At 36.5% G+C, this 20,305-nt stretch overlaps 1 protein-coding gene across 14 annotated transcripts in view; it reads left to right on the top strand.

Moving 5' to 3' along the window:
• Positions 1-20,305, top strand: part of nrxn3a (neurexin 3a) — a 375,985-nt gene that overhangs the window by 261,330 nt on the left and 94,350 nt on the right. The gene's annotated exons all lie outside the window — the stretch shown is intronic.

The following is a 20,305-nucleotide window of genomic DNA, read 5'->3' on the forward strand; positions in this document are numbered from 1 at the left end:
AATGCTTGCTTTTCTTTAAAAAAAGAGATTTGTTTTCAGACATTATGAGTCTTCGGACAGATAGTGTTTATAGCCAAAGCTACTGTAGGTACAGTCATACATGCTTTTGAACATCTAATGTCAAAACCATGAACATTTAAAGAGAACTGTTTCTCCATATGCTGGTATAAGAGCTACTGATCCTATTCATATGAGCATCAGTGAGGTCAGGAACTAATGTCAGATGGATGGGTTTTGGCTCGCAGTCTGCATTTCAATTCACACCAACGTCAAACAGAGTTTAGAACGGTGCTTTGTGAATGACAGACGATTATATTTTCTGTGTTTAATATTGACTAAGTAAGGCCGTTGACACACTGGATGCGTGGCGTATCTGTTGCGTGTCAGTTGCGTGGCGGCTGCGTCGCGTTTTCTGTGTCTGTACATACCAGAAGCATGCCTGACTCGGCTATAGGTGACATATATTTTGGCTGGAAACGCTTCCAAGACGCTTGCGTGTGGCGTGAAAAATAGGCGTTGGTTCTATTTCTAGCAGGCACGCGTCTCATGCAGGCAGTCTGCAAGCTCTAACCTGTTAACATGGAAGCCGAATTAAAGACGGACACGCCAAGCAGCTGAAACGCTTACGCCACGCATCCAGTGTGTCACCGGCCTAAGATTATTTCAAAGATTGAAATCAACGTGAAGTTAATGGTTAAAATAAAACTTTGATGTTTGTTTTCTCAATTAGATTATAAGACTAGACAGGGTCACATTGTAATTAAAACAAGTATGTGATGTAAATTAATAATATACTTAATTCTTTGTCCGCCATTGATGGGTTATCTCGTCAATTAAGAGAAACATTTGCGTAAAAAAATGTGTTCTTACTCGATTTATGAAAAAACTGAAGCCAAAAACATTATTTAGTCATTTAAAACTCTGTGTATGTTTTGATAATCGTTCTGAATCTGATCTTTAACAAAATTCCTTCACAAAAATGCAATTATTTCAGCTTTTTGTTAAAAAATTATATATTTTTTAAGAAAAATACCCATATTTAAGAGTTTTTAAGGAGAAAAAAAATAAATAGGATGAAAATACATTTTGTTTGGTTTGTTTGTTTAGTGTTTGTTTGAAAGCACAGGTCTGTATTTCATTTGATATTTGTATATGTATGTATTTTTAGAAAAAAAAGATCCTGGAAGGCATTTTGTGAAAATCACAAAAAATGCTGGCCGGCCACTTTTTAAAAATTGGCTGGCGGCGAATGAGTTAATATACTTAACAAAATCAACTTTATTGCCATGTGCTACAGGTGTACATTTTCAAGGAATTTGTCTTTGTGTACTGGTGCGTAACAAGTACAATACCTTAAGTAAGGGATAATGTATAGGCAGCAGGTTGTTATTATTATTATACAGGCTGTACATTATCCAACTTATAACACAGTTATTTACCTCATAAATAAGGTAAGGAATGTTAAATATTGATTTAAAATATTTTACTAGCTAATTTTTAACAATGCAGACCTTCCTCGATGAAAACCTGTTTATTTTCAGTTTTAAAATGAGACAAGACAAATGTTATGAACACACTATTCGGTTAAATATTTTGTAAATATAATGTCATATATTTTATTGAAAGACATATTTATGTTTATTTTTATATTATTTACCTGTCATAATGCTGTGTCTTGTGTTATTAGTTTAAAGCGGTAGTAATCTGAAAAGAAAGAACCTTGGAATGTTGTGGCTGCCAATCAGAATCAAGAATTATAGATTGCCGTCTAATAAATAAAGAAAATATAAAAAAATTACAAAAAATATACTACAAGAAAAAGGATATTTACTGTACATTAGTGCAGGGTGTTTAACTCTTTCCCTGCCATTGACCAGTTAACTCGTCAATTAAGAAAAAATGTTTCCCTGCCAATGACGAGTTTTTCCTGCTTTCTGCAATGCCACTATTATCCACCAGGTGCTCTTTCGCAACTTATAAAACCTGGAAGTATCAACATAGGGCAAAGAGCTGCATCTGATCTCTATCAAAGTCCTTCACAAAAATGGAATTATCTCAAAATTTGCTCAAAATTTGGTGTTTTTGAAGAAACGTACTCATATTTGAGAGTTGATAAAAAGAGAACTAATGATGGTAGGATAAAATGTTTTTTTGTTTGAAAGCAGAGGCTCTGTTCTTTCATTTGATATATTGTTTGTTTATATATATTTTAAGAAGAACATTTTCTGGAAGGCATTAAACTTTTGTGAAAATCGCGAAAATGCTGGCGCTGGCTGGCATCTTTTTAAAAAACTGCTGGCGGGGAAAGAGTTAAAAAGGGCCCAATCTTAAAACACACAGTTGAGGGAGTGAGGTGCATTTAAACAGTATGTGACAATAATACATAATATACATTAACATTAAGAAATATAAAAAGCTTGAGTGCAAAAGCCCCTAAATGCACCTTTGTCAAAAATGAGATAATGATATTATCCCAAATTCTCGCGATGTACTTTCATCAAATACTTTTGCATTAAATCTGCTTAATCCCCAGCCTTAGGCCATTCAGAAATGCCCGTTTGTTAGCAGAATCCACTTAGAATCTAATAAAAATGTGAATTTACAAGAAAAAATGTCAGACGTGGGTTTTGCATCTGAGCTTCATACATAAATACATATTATAAAGTTAATACCTTCTTACTGTTCACTATAAATTAACATTCATACAGTAAATATAAACGTTGACAAAAATGTAGTCTTATTTTATCCTAATATATTGCGTATTATCAAATGACCTTGTGGTTTAATGGGGTCTGGTTTCCTTTTCTATCAGATTAGAAAAAAGTCTTTCTGGCTATCTGCATCTGTCCACTAGTTTTATCGTAGCCTGTTATGGTGGTCCACAGGGACTCTCGTGTCTCTAGAATGGGCAGTATAACTAAGGGCATTTCAGCAAACCCTCACCCCCTGCCTTCACCCTTTATGACACACATACACTCACCCCATTATAGCAGCGTAGCACTGATGGAAATGAGCCTCCTCTGCCAAATGAGCTAAATCTGGAGCGCAACTCTGGAGTAAAGGGAATTAAGCTGCCCATATTTTACGATCGGTTTCAAAACTTGCATAACTAGCGAATGGGAGTTGCCTTTGATTGGCACATACTGATATGGAATTAATAGTTGCATTGGGAACAGTAAAAAAGTATAAAGTGCAAATTATGAATTGTCGCTCTGTAAGAATAGCACTTTAAACATTTTCACATTTGAACCATTAGAGGTTTAGACCTCTACAATTAATTATTTTTAACCTCTTTATAAATGTGTTTAAGTTCACTGTTTGAATAGTAATAATTGAGGTCACATTATGACTCCTTTCCTTTTACTGACAATGACTGAACCATTCGAGCTATTCTGAACCTGAAATGGCTGGTGACACCGGTGAATACTTTGTTAGACAGTCTCCGACAACAGATGAAATGTCAGTGCCATTGCCCTTCAAACATGCCACCTCTGAAATGGCAACCTCGGTGATGGAGAATGGTATTCAAACATTTTTAAAATGAAGAAGAGTCAAATTGTGTTTAAAGAAAAATATGTAGGAATATTTAGACCAATAAATTGTCTTGGATACAGACAGATTAAATGTAAGGAAAAAAACTGTAAAAATGATTTGTAATCTCTAGCATAATTCTTATGCTAAACACCATGTGAACTTTACATCAGGGACATTTAACTCCCATCAGGCAGTTGAGCATATCCACACATGGTGCTTCAAAGCAGGAAACATCTGTCCTGTGTACATTTGGGCATCTTTCACTCTTGAACTCATCTGATGTTTCTTCAGTTATAAGAAGTGAGGATACAGAGGTACCATCTGCTTCTCCCCATGTATTCTGTCAACGCTAAAGCTTGCGGCTATGGCACTCCCCGCCGTTTGACTAACGCAGCAGGTCCGTTCACACCCTGACCAGAAGAATTGGCCGTTTTTGTACCTTGATGCAATAAAAGCATGGAAAATATCCATGGCTATTAAAAATATAGAAACCCTAATCTTAAAGTTAACAAAGAGAAACAGATATTTGGAAAGAATGGCATGGAATTAATGTGATATGGTTAGAAGTTTTATTGGAAACAACTGAAAGGACCTAACTTCTTTAGACAAATAGCCTAATAATGACACATCACATTGTTTTAGTATATCTATTGTTGTACATAACTGTATAGCTGCTGTTTCTCTACTACTAACAGAAAAACATTTAGACAAGCGTGCTTGCAATGCCATCTGTTGACCGTGGCACACTTACACTGGCAAATAAATTCACTTTTGTAAGTCAGGCATCTGCTAAATGCCCTCAAGTTTTGTTCTCTTAAGGAAAGGGAGAGAGAGAGAAAGAGGCAAGAAAAGATACTCGTGAACATCCACCCACTGTTCAGGAGTGCACTTCCCGAACAACAGCGTAACTCGCTGCTGAACCACCATAGTGCAATGCATAGTGGGAGAAACTAACTACCTAGTCAAAACATAGTAAATTCGTTGCGGATTCATTGTTGGTTCAACAACATAGTTGATGATGTCACGTTAATTCATTTGGTCAAATTGATTTAATGTCAGATTATTGTTGTAAATAACGTACATTGCATGGGAAGATATATATTTCATTAATGTGGAAGTTCCCCTACGTCACTCCTCCCAGGGATTGCTCAAGGTCTTAAACCCCGTAGGGCTGCACGCATGCGCACATTTCATAACAGCGCTTCAATTCTGTTTACAAAGTAAAAGAGCATGTTCAGTGCTAGTCTACATGTCATAATTACATAGGAACTCGGCTTCTAACTACAGCTTGACAGCTGTAGTTACAACTACACAAGTTTGCAATACATTTTACGAATGGAACAGTGGTTTTGAGAAACAGCCGAATTGTTTGACTTTGCTAAAACTAGCAAACTTGCGACAACTGTATAGTTGGCAAACAATGATTTTTTGGAAATGCACCACTGGCTGATTAAAACACGCATCCCTTTGTTTCCCAGTGTTTCTTAAAAGATAAAATTTAAAAAAAAAATTTTTAACAGTTTTTGTTGAATGCTAGTGTACTCCAAAAAATGTACAATGTGTCAAATTTAGCTTGCAACAGCACAGTAGGAACGAGGTGTTTGGATATTATGTATTATACTCCCGACTACTTTTAAATTTTGACCGCAGGTTTATGTGTTAAGCGGAACCTAAAGTGTAATCTCATATACAGTGTTATGACGCAAATAGTCCTCAGATTGTATATTATATTCTATTACCAGATGTTCATGCGAAATCTGATTTAAATAACAGACTATATATCTATATTTCATGGATTATACGCATTTGTGGACAAAAATGGTCATTGGATGTATTCTATTAGACCGTTTTCATGGATTATTCACACATCTGAAACAGACTGGATTCGACTTGCGATCATTATATCAACACAAAAGTAAGAAGTCCCGTTTATATTTTGCATGTTGTCATCCGGACTTCTGTCACAAAATACTACATTTATGATGCTAGAGCACTTGTATCTCAAAACAGAGACCATACACTGATTCTAAACCCGTAGACCTTTTATACAATGTATAGTAATGTTAATATTATTAACTCTTTCACCGCCAGCGTTTTTAAAAAAAGTTGCCAGCCAGCGCCAGCGTTTTTCATGATTTTCACCAAAGTTTAATGCCTTCCGGAAAATGTTCTTCTTTAAATATATAAACATACAATATACCAAATGAAAGACCCTCTGCTTTCAAACAAAAAAAACCTGTTTAATCCAACCTTCAGTGGTTCTTTTGTAATCAGCTTTTGAATATGGTTAGGTTTCTGCAAAAACACCACATTTTGAGCAAAAAGCAGAGATAATTCCATTTTTGTGACGGACTTTTCATAGAGATCCCATTCAGAGCGATCTTTCAAACAGACACGGACATGCAGCCGCTTGCGATAGGGCAATACTTCCGGGTTTAAAAAGTTACGGAAGGGCGCCACCTGGTGGATAATAGCGGTATTGCGGAAAGACGGAAAATCTTGTCATTGGCAGGGAAGCGTTTTCTCTTAATTGACGAGATATCTCGTCAATGGCGGTGAAAGAGTTAATGTTTGTAGACAGGCTATATAGATATTGTTAGCAGCGTTAAAAAAACTGACGTCATCCCGCCCACGAACTAGTGCCCGTCGAGAGGTTAAAAACGAATAATTATCACTGGAAAATATAACAAAAAAATGAATGCTAAAAAGTCGTATTTATAAAAAAGCCGCATTTGTTGCATATGTCTTAAACCCTACGTTAATTTGCGCTGCTCTTGTAGATTCTGTTGGTCATTATGGAAATTATATTTTTACGCCTTTGTTCTTTAACCTGCATATTGTCAGCAAATTACATGCAGAAATTTCCACTCCCATTGGCGCTTTATTGAAATTGCACTCTCACACCTGTTTAATAAATGTGTCCCAAGATTTACTAAATCTTTTTCTTTTTTAGTTAAACAGACCAAACATACTGATGACCCAGTGTGGTCATAAAAAACTTTAATGTGGTCTTTACAAGTTAAAAACTTATTGAAAAAAGTTTCAAATAAAGGAAGCAAGATGCAATTTGAATTCACTTCCTGTCTTAATCCACACAGCAGTGCTTGCACAGTATTACGAATTTGTTGGGTACTCATTATCAGCAAATGGCTTTCCTTCTAGCAGCTGCACAGCTTGACGTAAGTGTATAATTAGATAAAAAAGCCAAATTGCTTGTGCCCTCATGTTGTATCGCAGCTACACGAGTAGTCTGAATGTTTCTTTGCTTTAAAGGTCTGTTCCACCTCCCACAAAGCAAAACACATAAACTATTTCCCATTTTAAATAACGTCAACCGATGTCTTTCGATTTAGAAACTTGCTGTTTGACCAAAGACAGGGGCCTAAAATGACACGGTCCAATGATGAGCCAGTCATTTTAACTGAATTACATCTCTGGGTGCTTTCCACATATCGACGGACCCACATAAGGATAAATGGTTTAGACACCGGCAGTCTTTGCCACCAAAGCTGTTGACTGAAATCCTATAGCAGAGGATGATTTAAGTGTACAGAAAATCAATGGTGTTGATCTCTTTTAATCAGTGAGCAGCATAACTACACATTGCCTGTTGATTTTCAATCCTGCAAACCTCTCTGTGCTGAATGGCCCCCTGCCACAGCCTTCCCACTTCACTTCCATTCAGCCTTAAAGTGCAGAAAGATTCTTGGGGGGAAAAGTGAGGGCAATTACTATTTGGAAAGCTTGTTTCATTTGCTGCTCGGAGTTCACAGTTTCTGTACCAAAATAAAGGGAATGCACTTCATTTTGACAACTGGAAAAACTGTGTCTTAGACATATCGGTATTTATACGTTGCACGTACGTTAACGTTGTATACTGCATAGTTTGGTGATTGTAACACTGTTGTTTGCCTTTTGCAGTTTGAATCGGGTTTACATGAGGTTTGCATGGGGCTATTAAATCTTGCAAATCATGTGTGGAGTTTGTTGCAGGACAGGAAAAAAACATCCTGTGTCGTAAAGAAAGGCGCACCTCATCATACTTGGTTCAGCTACTAGCTAAAACTTTCCAGATTGCTAAATAAAATTGTATATTATGTATCTGGCAAAAGCTTTTAGCTTAAGTGACTTACAGTGCATTCAAGGTTTACGTTTATCACAACAAGTGTGGTGTTGTTTGCGCATCCTTTACTAGTTCAGCTAAAGGAACGAGAAGCTTTTCATTTAGAATACTATATTATATTACGCGTCTGAGCGGAACTTAACGTCCGGTCTCTGTTTGTTTAAAGGCGGGGTGCATGATTTTTGAAAAACACTTTGGAGTCGGGCCGACTACCAAAACACACTTGTAGCCAATCAGCAGTTAGGGGCGTATATACTAAACAACATTGTTGCGTGGGTTGCGTAAGTGTGGGGTGGGTCTTTTAAAAGAAGGTCCAGATTTTATTGGGGTAGAGGCGTGTTTGTTTAGGTGATTTCAAATGTCAACATTGGCTTTCAGAGATCGTGCACCCTGCCTTTATTGGTCTGACTAGTTGCTAAACTGAACTTTGGAACAAATACCTTGCCGAAAATAACAGATGTTTGTTTCCTAAAGACGAGGGAAGAAGGCAATTGTGGATCACTGCTATTTGATGGGAGGTTTGTTAAGATTGTATACATTATATAGTACTCATTTTACACAGGAAAGTTAGCTCAGTGTAGTTTTTGATACGCTTTAGCTATGATTTGAACTAAGGTAATCAACTATTTGTTTATTTTTCTTGTTATCAGAAATGGATTACTCCAAAATGACTTTGTTATTATTGATTCTTGGCGGAGTTTACTGGAAGTTACGCGTGTCCCACGAAAGCCGTTTATGTAGGTTGTTACTGCTGAAACCGTACAAGGGTACAGAATCCAAGATAATGTTTGATTTTTCAGAGCTATATCATTGAATAAGTATTTTTTTACCATTTGTGCATGGTTCCTGGCCTCATTTAAAATGGGTCTTTAGTTTAAAATCGTAGACTTTGTTTATACAGTACTGTTAAAAGCTTTATATTTAGATGTATATGGTTAATTTTATATGGGGGTTTGTTATTTGCTATTTATTTAATATATGAATTGGGTATGCAGTATGTATACTATAGTATGTTGTAGGTCACAGTGCTTGTATACTGTAGATTTGTCTATAAGCAAATTGGTTAACTAGGTCATTTGTGCACTGTTCATTTGGTAAAATGCTTACAAATTGTTCATAATTTTAATTTGTAGATAAAACTACATGCCTCCATATTTGTACTTTTTTATTTTACCTTTACCACTGTTAGAATTATTATTATTATTATTTTTTTTTTTTTGAAATATTTGAAAATGTCCTTATACAGTATGTACCATTAACAGATAAACATTTAATTGTACATTTGTACCAAATATGTACATTTGAGATACTCATATATAACTGAGGTACTAATAGGGTGATTCTTATGAAATCCAAACTAAGAAGGTGCCCAGCATCAGAATTTTTAAAAAGCCCTTGAAGCCAATTTTTTTTAACATATAGGATAAAGGTCTAAACTTACTATAACCATAATTATTAGAGGATTTAAAAAATATTTCCTATAGAATTATTTACATTTTTTTAGATGATCATTATCAAAAATTATCATTACCGCAACATGATATTACATTGAATATATGCATTTACAAACTCTTGTTTCGGTAATGAAAACTTTTATCTGGAGAGAAATAATAAGAACTGTTTACCTGGTAGCCATTTTGAGTGTCACAGTCAATTCCCAGTCCCAACATTTATTTTATTTTATTTTAGTTCCTTAAGGGCTTAAACAATTATTAAAAATTGTTGCGGAGGATGAGAGAACTGGTCTTGGACACATTTATATTCCTTATTATTGTCTTTACATTTACCAATGATCACCAAATACCACATGTTTCTTTACTGTAAATGTTTATAGTATAACATGCACAGAAGCTTTTTATTTTTTATTTTATTTTTTTATGATAAATATTTCCATGTCAAAGAACCCAAATTCAGTCATGGACACGTTGCGGTAATGAAAATGTTCCCCTTAAATGTGAAAAAAAAATTGGTTTGAATGATGTCATTTGAAATCATGTGCAAAATAGTACATGAAGAGATGTTTGTAACTGTATGCTTCTTATTTTGATAGCATTTACTTTTATTATCAAAATAATTGATTTCATGACACCTCATAAGGTGGGATAATCACCCACTAAGCTCTCTTTGGTACCACTATGTACCTCTGAGGTACTAAAATGAGCTCTTTAGTGCAAAACCTCAGTGACAGGTACATATTTTGACAATTTTTTTCTGACAGTGAAGGAAAACCATCTTGATATTTATGTGTTTTTCCATGGGTTAATTGTGTTTTCCTATTAGTAAATAAACTGGAAACGCGTATTAATTAATATAATCCCGTGACACAAAAATGTCTTTACATTAACTCTTAAAGGCCTATTAGCACTAACCATCTGTACTAATCGCAAAACAACTACACCTGGCTATATTCCAATACCGCTTAAAGGGATAGTTCTGTCATTTTCTCATCCTCATGTTGTTCTAAACCTGTATGCATTTCTTTTTTCTGATGAACTATAAAAAAGATATTTTGATAAATGATGGTAAGCACACAGCTGATGGTAACTACTGACTTCCATAGTAGGAAAAACAAATATGATGGAATTCAATGGCTACCGCCAACTATGTGCTTACTGTCATTCATCAAAATATATTTATTTTGTGTTCAACAGAAAAATAAATTCATACAGATTTTAAACAACATAAAGATGAGAAAATGATGACAGGATTTTCATTTTTGGGTGAAATATCTCTTTAAGAAATGCAGGTGCAGTACTACATTTTCAGATTTGTTTTGTTATATTTTTAAACTGCTGTTTAGTTTACCTGGCACATTTATTGCTGCATGCAGTGGTTTAAGCATAAGCACATCTATATTGGCAGCTTTTTTGCTCTATATGCGGTCAGCGAGGTAAAAAGTTCAGCTTGCTAAACGAACTTGACATGGAAGAGGCTGTTCTGAGTTTCCGTTTTCATGGTCACCCTCATCAAAGGAATCCAGCTTTCATGTCTCGTAATGCCGAGTTATGAATCAATATTTCAGAGTCTAACATTACCTTCTAATGTTGTTTGAAAATCGAAACACTCCAGGCACGCAGCCTGAACCTTCACCTGGCCGCCTCTATAAATCATTATATTCTTTATTATTAGAAAGACACTGCCACTGCAATGCAAACATAAACATTATATTAAAAGTTGTGAAAGCAACTTTTGATTAAGAACAATGTCACATTATCTGGCAGCTGCAAATGCAGTTTACAATATAAAAAGAGCTTTTATATACAATAAAAATTTCTAAAGTGTAACGTACTGTACATTACATACAAAGGGGGGTAAACAATAAATACATTTCAGAAAATATTATAAAACATAACTAACATATAATAGTATTTAATCAGTTATAACAACAATATTTGTAAATTATTTTTAAGAATTTTTAATAAAATAATTTTTACTTTTTATACATTTTATACTTTTTAAATTGTTCTTTTTTATTATACTGTAGCAAGACTTTACTGAAAATGTTATTTTGTTTCAACCAAAATAATTTATTTAAAATTATGTTTTAAAAACAGAATAGAGGCAATGGGTTATAGTTATACAGTAGTTTAGTGTCAAATTTAATTAAACAAAATGTAATTATTTAATCCTTTTTTTTATTTAATTATAAAAAAAAAATCAAAAGGTACACCAAGAATTACATTAAAATTTTTATTTTACTATAAGAATGATTGGAAATCAGTAGACTACATGTTTCTAGAAATTGCACTGGGCTGTCATCATGCAGTATGTGATGTGTTTCAGGATTCAGACTTTAAAAATACAATGCTAAAAATGCAATAATTCAATAAATTATTTTCCAATATCAAACATATTTTATAAAATGCAGTAACTGTATCACACAGTCGAACTTTTCTAGCCTAAGGCAAATCGTTTTACAATTAAAGTCTTATTTTGCCCCTGTGTTAGTGCTGTAGGGCTCCGGTGTGGCTACAGGCGGGGATGAGAATGTAACGCAATCCCCCCAAGGTATTTTTGATCTGGAAATTGCGTTAAATTGGCCAGCAGTTGAAAGCAGATAAATGTAAGCCATGTCTGAAATGGAGCATAATGTGAACGCAGATGGAGAATAAAAAATGCAGATGCCCTGAAAGGTCATTCCAATCAGAAAGCATTGATCCTTTGGGCTCAGTTTAGGAATCTCATCCACATAAATAAAAGGAAACAGACACTTCCTCGTGGGTTTTGCTCATATGGGTTGAATTTCTCAACCTTAGTTTTTTAGGCGTCTCATTAACCTTGACATTGATTGGTACATGCATGCTTTTGCTCCGCCCACCGAAAACAGCACAGTTATACACAAGCACTGCATTCATGTAATGTAATGCAAATGCTTTAAAGTTGTATGAGATAACACTATTATTTCAACAAGTTGAACATTAGTAATAGGGGACAAAAGACAAGTTGAAGTTTTAATATGAATGATTTACAAGGCAGTAGGGGTAAAAAAGTTAAGTAAATGTTATTTACATTATGTTGGATGATTTTAAATAGAAAGGATAAATCACAAAAAAGTGATTTCAGCTGGGTTTCCATATGCAACAGTGGTGGCTCGTGAGTGCTTTTCCAAGAGCCGCAAATTCAAAATATGTGTTCGGCTGTAATATGTGTCCCTTGTGTTTTCAAAATATGTGTTTGTTGCATAATAAGAACCATGTGCATCATGTGTTTTGTCAAAATAAGTGCCTGCTGCACACGCGTCAAAACCGTTTATGATTAAAGAGACGCTCACGTTTACAAAATACACGCAAGACACTCACTTAACAGGCGCGTCTGCACCAGGCACTTATTTTGACAAGACACGTGATGCACATAGGTTCACTTGACGCACCGAACACATATTTTGAAATTACAAACCACACACATGAAGGGTTACATACATGTTGTGACGAACTTCGCATCGAGCTCCCTCAAAAAAATTATTCACTGGCCGCCACTGTCATGCTAACACAGTCTCACCCCATGGCGTCAATATTTGACGACACTTGACCATGCGTCAATATGTTGACGCGGAGGGTATACCTTTCGCGTCATTTTTTGACGAACTGGGGACTTCAATACTATTACGTCCGTTGCATTCTCTTTCCTATTTTCTTACCATTTTCGCGTCGGTTTAGGGTTAGATTACGCAAAATTAAACAGTGTACGCTAAATTAAACAGTTGTCACCTGGCGTTGGGGTTAGAGAATCAATTCAATCTACTACTTTAGGTTTTGACCTGTGATAAGTTGACATAACTTATAAAAACAAGTTAAAATTGTTTAACCTAATTTTTTTAAAGTAACATAAAAATATTTATTCATTTGACAATTTTCTGCAGTGTGTTTTCACAGACAGTGTCAAAATTAAAGGAACAGTGTGTAGGATTGTAGCCAAAACTGGTACTGCAATCACAAAACTTGTGGCTAAAACTGATACTGCAAGTCACACAACTTAAAATGATTTTTTTATGTCTAGTGCCATATCAGGGCCATTTTATGATTAATTGATACAAATTTCTCACATACTGTTCCTTTAAAGCATATTACATTCACACAATATTTTATTTACATGTTAAAAAAATACTAGAAATAAGAATCGTTTTAGGCAAGCACATTCAACTAAAGCAATAAACAGATGTTTCTATTAAAGTTTCAGTCTACCCTGTAGTGGTTTGTAATTTGATATTATATCAAATTTAAGAAATTTAGGCATAAACAAAAGAGTGGGCAGTAGACATTAAAACAAACGGCCCCCAGTCTCCGCCATTCCAGGTAATAATACCGTAGCAAAGCATTTTCAGTGTTGCTGCTTGCTGCCAAAAACCTCTCATCACACATTACAGGAAGCTGGCAGCCACAGGGCACGAATTAACATTATTTTGTCCAGCCGCATGTTTTAATCTGTCACAGGGTTGTCACTCAGCCTGGACCTTCATTACATGACCCACTTTTCTGACAGCATATGTTGTCAACCGAGATTTATGAAAAATCACAAACTCTCCATAAACCGGTCAGTCTCCTCTGTGTTTATCTGAGCAACCCAGGCACAGATGCCTCATCTATATCACATCGAAGCCATTTCAATTGGATTTTTTGTCTTTCTCTGCCTCTGTATTTACTAGAAACCTTGGGGAGGGCGAGTCTGGAAGTATTATTTTCAAAACTACTCCATCGTGCGCCTTTGCATTCCCCTCACGGAGATGGTAATTGTACGTTCTAGGAAAAATTGCAGACTGTCAGACCTCCTCCCCTGCAATTCTGTAACCGGGGGTCTGTACAGAAATCAGACGGGAAATGTGTTAATTTGGAGTGACCTCCCCCTCAAGCCGAACCTTCGGATGGATTGAGAGGAACCGTGTTATCCCGCACGCACGCTATTCGGCTTGAAATGATCAAATGCAATCACAGAGAGCGCTTTGTTCATTTCCTGTGCCACTGTCTGGGATTTCTGTATCTTTTGTATTAATTATGTAAATTGTTATGGCCATCTTTGTGATCAGAATGATTTGGTTACTTTCTTTGCAAGTAAATTTAAGAGCTAAATTTAGTATTTTTCTCTCATAAGGTGCTTTTTTTAATCACAGCTCTCCCGCCGACCAAGATCTCCGAGTGGTCTAATAATACTTTGAAAAAGAACGGTAATGGATGAATCTGCTCCTGTAAATACAAAAGCTCTTAAAATGGGATTTATTCTGCAGTGATTTATAGATGCCTTCGAGAAAAGTGCACCTGTCTGTTTCCGTGGTGTTGGTTTTGGCTAGCGGGCATCACATCCATATTATCTCCAGTGTTAACTGCAACTTCTCAGCAAGGTTTGCCCTTGTTCATTCATCAGTATCTGTTAAAAATAAATTGTTTTATATATTCATGTGATTCCTTGCTCAAATGGTTATTTTTTGTAAATGGTATACAGTATAATAACTAAACTAAAGAAGCTTTTATTTTATCATTCCTTTTTTTGTCGTCTTTGTTCAAAGCAGATTAGCAAGACAACAGGAAATCATACAGTATGAACAGTGTTGGGGAGTAGTTTACTACAAGTAGCAACTTATTTTTTGTACACTCTAAAAAAACAAACGGTGCTATATAGCACCTAAACTGTTGCTTTGGATCGTAATCATAGAAGAACCGTTTTTAGTGCCATATAGCACCGGTGAAGCACCAGTGAAGCACCTGTGTAGAACCATATAGGGGCCATATAGCACCACTATAGCACCACATATGGTTCTACAAAGCACTTTTATGGTTCTACACAGGTGCTTCACTGGTGCTTCACCGGTGCTATATGGCACTAAAAACGGTTCTTCTATGATTACGATCCAAAGCAACAGTTTTGGTGCTATATAGCACCGTTTGTTTTTTTAGAGTGTAGCTTGATGGTAGTTCAATTACTAAATCAATATAGCTTTAATAGTAGTTAAATACTTTTTCCAGCAAGTAGCGGTGTAGCTAACACAGTCTCACCCCATGTCGTTAATATTTGACGACACTTGACCATTCGTCAATATGTGACGCGGAGGGTATACCTTTCGCGTCATTTTTTGACGAACTGGGGACTTCAATACTATTACGTCCGTTGCATTCTCTTCTCCTATTTTCTTACCATTTTCGCGTCGGTTTAGGGTTAGATTACGCAAAATTAAACAGTGTTACCGAAATTAAACAGTGTACGCGAAATGAAACAGTTGTCACCTGGCGTTGGGGTTAGAGTTAGGTTTGGGTAGGGATGTCATTATGTAAATCTAACCCTAAACCGACGCGAAATTGGTAAGAAAATAGGAGAAGAGAATGCAACGGACGTAATAGTATTGAAGTCCCCAGTTCGTCAAAAAATGACGCGAAAGGTATACCCTCCGCGTCACATATTGACGAATGGTCAAGTGTCGTCAAATATTGACGACATGGGGTGAGACTGGGTTGGTGTAGCACGACCAGATGCTACATTTACATCAGGGATGGGCAACTTTGATAATGACGAGGGCCAGCATTTTTCTCCTTTGTACCAAGGGGGCCAGAACCACACGCACAATTTACATAATTCTTAATTTTCTTTATTAAGAAACCACAATATACAATGAACCGGTCTTTAAAGATTTTAACTATTAAACTCGGCAATTATGCTAATTCTAAATCATAACTTTATTTTTAGTGGACAAAGCATTTTTAGATAAAACTTCTTAACTGCATTGCTTTAACATCTGTAACAAACAAGGCAGTTTTAAATTAGTATAGAGGAGTTTCTCATCCTGCCCTCAGAGAACAAAATTATTTAAAATAAATATACATAATAATAATAATAATAAATAATACATACATTCAAAACAAAATATATAAAAATGTTAATAACAAATTATTTTACCTTTCAAATCTAAGAGTATTTCTGTCTCGAGTCCGATTCTTCACCCAGACCAGTGGCATTGTTTTGAACCCGACTGGACCCGAATGTAAACTGATGTGTGTGCAGTCTGCAGCCCCGGTGGGCTCGCAACCAATTTGGCGAGCTGCTCCATTTGTTTATATGACGATGACACTAAGGTAACCACTAAAATGTACATTTAAAATGATCTGACATGTCTGTCTCAACGAAAATTTACCTATCGCCAGCCACACAATGTCGTAATTAGGCGCTCTTGGCAAACAGAGGAGAGGTTTGAAAAGGACATTAACACACACAGTTCAGGGCTTCTCGGGTCCGTTCGGGAAAAACACATTCATTTTAAATAACCCGAGACCTGATTATTGTACCCGACCTGTGTCCGAGGCACGCGTAAAACATTTAGATCTGAACTTGATTGGGTCTCGGGTCGGACCTTGGCTTTTCGGACCCCGTGAACTTGAAGACCTCTTCTTCACATAAGCCCAAACACGGGACCATGCTTACTGTGATGAGTCGCGGGACCTAGCGCCCCCTCCTGGTTGGGAGGTTTTACGTCCTAATACAAAAATCATAATTTTAAAAGTATTTGATTCATTATAATATGGTCCAGCGGGCCGTATTAAAATTTACCCCGGGCCGTGTGCGGCCCCCGGGCCGCCAGTTGCCCATCCCTGATTTACATTGTTGTGGCTCTGCGATGCCTTTGAACACTGAGTGCAGCGGCGTTTTCTTCTTTTCCTAGATCACAAACTCAAGTTTTTCATTACTGCCATCTGTTGTTCTGTCACCAGCCTGATCTCACGAATTTCTGTGGAGTAGTCACAGAATTTTTTGCTCATTTTTCTGTAGCGTTCTCACGGATCTCCGCATTTTTCCGTGGCCCTGCTACGGACTGTCTTTTTCCGTGGCATTCTCACGGATTGGTTACTCAACTGTTTTGTCCTATTTTCTTACCATTTTCGCTTCCCAAATTCCGTGACTATCCCACAGAACTTTGTGAGATCAGGTTGTCTGTCACGCATCTTTGTAGAGATCAGCCAATTCTCCATCCGAAGGCTCCAACCTCTGGAGGTCGTATTTCTTATCGGGCCTACACACCAAACGCGAGTTCAACAATTTGTGTGCGTATTTACATACAAAGTCATTGCAACGACGCAACCAGATGCGTCCTTGCGTGGGGCGATGCGAATGACGTAAACTGGGCAGTGCGATTGCCGCGAAAACACACGCTATTTGCCTCAAACACGCCTTCGCGCAAGCTGAAAATATTCTTAGAACGGATGTGTTGTTAACAACACATTAGTGTTGATTATGGGACAACACACTAACACACTTATTCTTAGTTAATATAAATTATTGTAATATGCTTATGACTTGCAAATGTAATGCTCAGTTAACTGAAATAAACCAGGCTTGATGACATATGCAGCCTGCAGATGCCTTAGTTTGTTTATAATAATTATTAATAATGATTAATAATTATAAATATTATAAAGAGCTGAAATAAGTGTTTCTAGGGCAGGGTTGTCCAGACTTTTTTGTGTGGTGATCTACTTTTAAAATAATAGAGCCAACAAGATCTACCTGCTAAAAAAACACAGTTCATTATTTTTTATAACACTTAAAATGCTTGTTAGGACTATACCTCTACATTGAATTTAGGGCTGTTACCACTATTCTTTTTGAGGAGTTAAATAAAATCATTGAGTACATGTCGAGTATTTCTTAAAATAGCGGAGATGCGGTTTAGTGAAACAAACTAGAAATTGACAACAGTATTAGAAGCATATAAATTAGCGCTACATTGCTTCGCCCTCTCTCTCTCTCTCTCTCTCTCGCTCTCTCTCTCTCTCGTTTGCTCGCCCGCGCACACACACCGTGCGCGTGGATCAGCTCCTGGGTGAAGGCAAGAATGAGCATCCTGGTGAATTGCGGAAGTTAGACGACTGAGCTGCAGCGGCCTGGCATAAGATTTATAAAAAACATTTGAGAAGAAAGGCGCAGCAACTCAAAATAATTGTGTAAATTACTAACTTAACTTATGTGCGATCTACCGGCATTGCCCTTGCGGTCGACGTATTGGACACCCTTGTTCTAGGGCATTTAAAATGTTTTTTTTTGCTCTCCAATTTTTTTTATGCGTAGCCTATTCATTATCAATTTTAAAACCGTCAGTTTTGATAGAAATATTTAAGTATTGTGTAGTTCACAAACTAAAACAATACTGAAATTATAATGGTATACATTTATTTTAAACCCCAAATATATTTTTTAAACATTCTTCATTAACAAGCACATTCAGTTATGTGTAATATAATGTCATTGTAAAATGTTTTAATTTAGCTTTCTACTTTTTAATACTAACTTGTAGTATAGCTAACTACTTTTTCAGATGGGTAGCTTGGCTGCAGTTCAACTCTTTTTACTGATAAGAAGCTTGTAGCTTATCTAACTACAGTTTCAAAGTAGCTTCCCCAACACTGAGTAGGAAGATGTTATAGATGTCTGGAATTGAACCCGTGTCACCCCACACGAGCACCACAGCTCATTGTGTCAGAACCATTATAAGGGACCTTTCCACACTGCGTTGAAAAAATTTTTTGTGTAACTTAAAAAATCTGGTATGTAAGTAGTAAAGCAAAGCTTGATTAGTTCTCCTATAAATGGATTTGTCCAGTGATTAAATGATGAAATTTGCTGTACAAGAAAGGTTGTAAAATGTTAAGCGTTGCTTTGTCTAAGGGTAAATTTGAGATAACTACAGCTCTCAGAGGAAAAGTCATGTTTACAACATGCTGTGAAGCCGCTGCACGTCTGTTCCTTTTCTTTTTATTTCCGAGGTAATGCATGTGATTTGAGCCCTGCTGTGATTTTAAGACCTGTGGGGGAAAAAGTTTTAAGTGTTCGAGAAACTAAATTGCTCAGGATCCACAGTGGGAGTCATAGTAGCCATCAGACAGTAAAAATGACTTGCCCATATTATCCACTCAAATGTACCAACAATTAGGCTAAAAGGGGAAACCTTCAGTTTAAAGCACTAGATGTCCAGTTTCTCCTTGAATTCTAAGAAGCTTGATGGCTTGACCGAGGCACTTTAATGTAAGGAAAGGCTTTAGTTCTTGGCTGTTGTTTTTTTCTGCCCCTTTCTTGTGTAGAGGAAAGTTTTCTTTTTCTCCTACAAAGACTTTTGTCTCACTGGAAACCGGAACAGCTGCTAATCAAGAAATTGTGTCGACTGCCTCTGCCATTGATTTTTTTTAGGCAGACGCTCTGAAGGCATTGCGAAATGCAGGGTTCCTCATCCTGTGTGATGCAACTGAAGACCCATAATCCATCTTTTAAAGTTATTGTGTCGAAAAGAGAGAGAGATGAAAGCAGTTAAGTCTAGTAAAGAAGTCTAACTGTGGAGCACCTTGCCAATTTTAAACAGGTGCCTTTGAGACCTCGTATTGTTAGTTGGCATTTCATGCTTAAAAGCATTGATTAAATAGTGGAAGTCATAGTCACTTCGATCTCATTGTGTTCATCAACCCTGTCATTTACTTTAAAAAAAAGGGATGTCGGTTTTCATTTAAAGCCCCCCTAACCTAAAAAATTCACTTTTAAATGTGTTTCTATCAGAAAATTAGTATGTGTGTGCAGAAACATCTTGTTATTATACAAATCCATCTATTCTTCTTTGTGTAATCTCCTTTAAACCGCAACAGTCACACAAAACAGGCTGTTGGGGATCGCTATCAATGTGATGTCATAAGTGCTCACAGACTCCTTATGAGCGCATAGTTTAGCCTTTTACCAGAGACATATGTTTTGATGTAGTCCAAAGCATGTGTAAACGCTCAACCCCCTACTTTGCATACGGGAAGGGGAACAGCAGCTTTCTTTGCATTTAAAGAGACACACACACAAAACTGTGCGTTTTTCATTGCAGCCACAAATGGCCATGTTCAACATCGTATAATGAAAGATCTGTGGTGGATTTTTCAGACACATTCTGGGGACACCAGAGAGTATTTTTTTATTGCTGAAAACACCTAGGTTAGCGGCCCATTCAACATGTATAGGGAATGAGATAAAGCATATTTGCCGTGCTGTCCGATGAGAGGGCTCGGAATTTTAGCCCGAACCCAGAGTACTGGGATAAATGAAACTAGATGAGAGTGAGGTGATGGGGTGGAGGAGGGATGCTGCAAAAAATCTGTCACCGGACAGAGGTGAGGGACTGCTATTTATAGACACATCTTTGCGCTA

The sequence above is a fragment of the Paramisgurnus dabryanus genome, chromosome 17 (genome assembly GCF_030506205.2).
Source record: "Paramisgurnus dabryanus chromosome 17, PD_genome_1.1, whole genome shotgun sequence".
Classification (NCBI taxonomy): Eukaryota; Metazoa; Chordata; class Actinopteri; order Cypriniformes; family Cobitidae; genus Paramisgurnus; species Paramisgurnus dabryanus.